The sequence below is a fragment of the Lathyrus oleraceus genome, chromosome 6 (genome assembly GCF_024323335.1).
Source record: "Lathyrus oleraceus cultivar Zhongwan6 chromosome 6, CAAS_Psat_ZW6_1.0, whole genome shotgun sequence".
NCBI lineage: Eukaryota > Viridiplantae > Streptophyta > Magnoliopsida > Fabales > Fabaceae > Lathyrus > Lathyrus oleraceus.
The window spans coordinates 451,915,499-451,920,460 of record NC_066584.1 but is presented as its reverse complement, the minus strand read 5'-3'; the positions used below and the strand labels follow the sequence as shown (position 1 = coordinate 451,920,460).

Here is a 4,962-nt window from a genome sequence, read left to right as displayed (position 1 = left end):
GGTTGCTTCACTTGAGGTAATCCATACACCATTTTCTCATGTTGAGCATTCATAAACTTCCGAAGTTTAGGTGTCAATACCTGTGATGCCATAATCAATTCTTGTCTTCTTCTGCACTTGAAGCAAGACATTGTGATCAACTCTATTGATCTCAACCTTGAAGGTTTTGTTATTTTCTAATGGTGCCTTTAGAATCAACCTTCCTTCACCATCATGCACCTTCATCTCATACTTTTCTAGCTTTATGTTGTACATTTTTGCAAGTAATTGACCTATGCTTATCAAATTAGTTGTCATCAAAGGTACATACAACAGATCAGTGATTCTTGCCTTTCAAATATCCTTTCTAACCACATATATGTTTCCTTTTCCACCGGATCTGGCGTACCTTCCATCTGTAAGCTTGATCACTTTCTTAACTGATTCATCTAACTTGGTGAACTAATTTATATTATCAGTCATGTGATTACGGCATCCTGAATCTAGGTACCACATATTGTCACGTTCATTTCTTGATTGAGTATTGACCATGTGTAGCATATCATCAGAGTCACTACCTCCTGCATGTGCATATTGAACATCTTTATTATCTTTTTCTCTTTGCTTCTTTTTCCTTCGATAGTCTCGAGCATAATGACCAAGTCCTTGACAATTGTAACACTACACCTCCTTCATGTCAACTTTCTTCCTAGAATAGTTATTGCCCATGAATTTCTTGATTGAGTCAGATTGATTATTTTAATTCTTGCTTGTCTTCTAATCATTAGCAAGATTCTTTCTATGTTTCTCCTTCTCTTTTCCAGACTTCTTGACAAATCTTGCTTGCAGTGCCTATTCATCCACTTTCTCCCTTTTTTAGTTCCTCAGCTTCAGTAGCATCTAATGAGCCTCCAATGAAGCTTGTAGTTCTTTCACCTTCATCCCATCAAGGTTCTTGGGCTCTTCAATACACAACAATATAATCAAAATTTGTAGTTAGAATTCTCAACATTTTCTCAATCTTCTGCAAATCAGTGATTGGTTCACCATATTCCTTCATCTGATTCATTAACAACAATACATGTGAAAAAAATCCTGAGACTGATTCGTCTTCCTTCATTTTAGTCATCTCGAGTTGTTTTATGATCATCTGCAACTTCACCCTCTTCAACTTTTCATATCCTCCGTACAAATTCTTTAACTTTTCCCACACTTCTTTTGTTGTTTCTTCTTCAATGATCTTCTCAAACACGTTAGGATCCACACATTGATGGATCAAGAGAAAATCTTTTTCATCTTTCTTTCTTCGTTCCTTGTGCGCAACTTGCTAAACATCATTTGCATTCACTTCTAATGCAGGCACTCCATCGTTCACGATTTCAACCACATATTAAAATCTGAAGATGACCTTCATCTTCGCAATCCACTGTTCATAATTCTCTCCTTTGAAAACCGATAGATTCAATGGAAATTACGTTGATGTTGTGTTACTATTTGCCATTTTAAATTCTCTATGAGTTACAATCGGACTCGTTGATACCAATTTGTTGGAACAATTAGAGTTTGAAGAAGAAGAGAAGAGAAGAGACAGAGAGACTGAATTGTAAAATTTAGAATTTTATTGAGTGAAGTTGTTGTACATTTACATCATACATCGCCTTTATATAGACAATCGAAAGACAAAACAAAATCATACAAGTTTTAACTTGTTGTATTCGACTCTGTCGAATACAAACTTACACAAAGACATCAACTATATACTATTTTCGACTCTGTCAAATATAGCTCACTCCGCGGCCACTTCGACTAAATCACACAACCTTGTCGAATAGTGTCTGCTTAATGAAATCATAGATTACACCTTCTACCACAATGAAAACAAGGAGATGGAAGTTCCATCTCTTTGGAAGTGATAAACAGTATAATAAATCTTGAGAGGAAAGGGAAAAAGGATTATCTAATGTATTATACATACAGATCTTGACACTTTATTTGCTTATTCTGACAGGAACAACTCGAAGGGGTTGGTCCTTTTGCAAGGTAATGCCAAATTTATCATCCATGTTCATATTTTCTGGTTTCATGTTACCTTCAAGCTTCCAATCGAATGAGTTGGCTAATGACCCCAACATTAACAACAGCATCCTATTAGCCAGAACTAAACCTGGACATATTCGTCGTCCGGCACCAAATGGTACAAGCTCGAAATTCCGGCCTTTGACATCAATGTCTGACCCCAAGAACCTTTCCGGAGAGAACAAAGTTGGATTCACCCATATAGTTGGATCTCTACCAATATTCCACACATTAACCAGCACTTGTGCATCCTTCGGGATAGTGTAGCCACCTATGTCAACATTCCTCTCAGCTTTTCGTGGCAGTAAGAGAGGCACGGGCGGGTGCAACCGAAATGTCTCCTTTATTATAGCCTGTAAGTATGGGAGGTTAGAAATATTTGATTCCTCAAGTGGGATACCACAACCAATCATTTCTTCTAACTCTTTCTTGGCCTTCAGCATAGCTTCTGGGTTGTGGATAAGCTCTGTCATCGCCCATTCGAGGGTAGATGATGTTGTATCTGTTCCTGCCACAAATAGATCCTATACATACATGTGGTTACATTTAATTTAAAATGGTTATATAAAACATGGAAAGAAGTAGAGAATATATACATACATGTGATAGATGTTGGATCATATTATTGTCCATAAACTCATTTTCCTTAGAAATGTTTAGCATGGAATCTAACATGTCTTTGTTGGTGTCTACACATGTGCTTTCCCTCATCTTCAAACGTTGGTTAACCAGGTCTTCAAAAATGTCAAACAGCTTCTTAACATTCTTTGCCTGTCTCTTTTTTACGCCTTGTGGATCGATCATCTTCAACACAGGAAAAAAATCCGCCACATTTGGTGTGCCAACAAGTTTTGTAATATCAGTCACCAAGTCCTTAAACTCTCCCGCTTCACCATGAGTCTGGATCAAATCCACAGAGAAAATAGTGTTTGACAACAGATTTATGGTTGTTTTGAACACTGCTGTTCCAACATCTATGGCTTCGCCAACCTGACTGCGTTGATCGATATCATTGAGAAGCTCTTGTATTTTCTTGCGCCTTAGGTCTTGGCTAGCATCAAGAGTCCTGTGAGAAAATAATTCTGTGTTGCATATTTTTCTTAATTCCTTCCAAAGAGGTGAAACTGGGATGAAGGGAAGAGTATAGTGCTCGTGGTCGAGAACCGAAACAGTGTGGAATGGTTCTATTTGACAAGAACTGGTCATTGGTGAGAAGCACATGTTTTGCCATGTCTGCTGAGGAGACGACAACAGTGGTTATTTGGCCAAGTTTGAGACTCATTATTGGGCCATGAATCTCAGCAAGTTTTGCCAATGATTTGTGAGGTTTGTCTCCTAATTCAAGGAGGTTTCCTATGATGGGAAGAGGGGAAGGTCCTGGTGGAAGTTTATAGTTTGGTTTTGATATCATTGCAAACAATGAACGAAGAAAAACATAGATGGTGGCACATGTTAATACAAATAGAAGCAAGTTCATTGTTAATTTGTGAGATAAATGAATGTGTTGACTGTGAATATTTGATAAGTATGAAGCTCACTTTATACTGATTTGGCATACATTATAAATTTATATTATATTGTCAAACTTCACGATTTGTTAAAATAACACTAACAATGTATCAATCAGACTAATGTTTTTTTTATAAAAAAAAAGTATATTTTTACTTGGTCATTGATCTTTTGCATAGGATGAGTTTCTTTTAGTCAAGGTACTTATGGGCATTGATCATTACTCTTCTAACTTAATTAATACTAAATTTTATAGACTTAATTTATAAAATAATAATTTATAATGTAATGGTAAATTTTATTATACTCAATACGTTGATTCAAATGAAAATCGACAAATAAGTTATTGTGTGTTGTGACAAACATTGCATCAGTAACAATTAAAAAGTTATGAAAGATATTGAGTTTCTTGAACAAACATAAGAAATCTTTTTAGTTTCACGAAAGAAAGAGAAGAGGGAAGAAGAAGAACAAGAATTGGTTCAAACCGTTTTTCTATTCACTTTTTTAATTAGGGCAAAAGGTTACAAGTGAATAACAACAACCAGCGATTAACCCTCTCTCAACGACCTGAGAGAGCATCATATTTATAGACTAATAACTAACTTAAACACTAAGCTAACATAAGCACTAAGTTAACTTAAGCAACAAACTAACTTATACAACTGCATGCTAGAACATGCTTTGACTACAGCACGCACATCTTCGACTCATGCATGCTTGAACATACTTCGACTACAACATGCACAACTTTTATCGAAAACATGAAGTTATCCCTGTCGATACTAGAGTTCAATCCAAAATACCACAAACCTCCATCTTGGAACAAACTTTACAATATTAAGGGAACAAACTAGCTTTGTCAGCTGCATATAGTGGAAGAACTTGCTACTTGGCAATGAATTGGTGATCATATATGTAACATTGATATATGTCGAAACCTTGATCACTTTGACTTTTTCACTTTCGATTTTCTCTCTGATGAAATGCAGCTAACATCAATGTGTTTTATTCTTTTATGATAGGCTGAATTCTTTGACAAATGTATGACACTTTGACTATCACATTTAGTAGTGATAGCTTGACCTTGAAGTTTCAGTTCCTTAACAAACCCTTCAAGCCATAATGCTTCTTTCATAAATTTATTAAGGGAAATATATTCAGCTTCAGTGGTTGATAAGGCAACAACCTTCGAAAGAGAAGCTTTCCAACTGATTGTTGTGCCCAACATAGTGAAAACATATCCAGAAAGAGATTTTCCTGGTATCCATACATCCTGCATAGTCAGAGTCGACAAATACTTTGACTTCGGCTTGCCAACGTGCCTTTATAGGATTGTCCATATACCTGTTTACAAGGCTCACTTCGTATGCTATGTTTGGCCTCGTACATACCTTA

General features: G+C 36.1%; 1 pseudogene; it reads right to left on the bottom strand.

The window, feature by feature from the left end:
* Positions 1–1,967: 1,967 nt before the first annotated feature.
* LOC127096202 (geraniol 8-hydroxylase-like) lies at positions 1,968–3,532 on the bottom strand (annotated as a pseudogene).
* Positions 3,533–4,962: the final 1,430 nt, after the last annotated feature.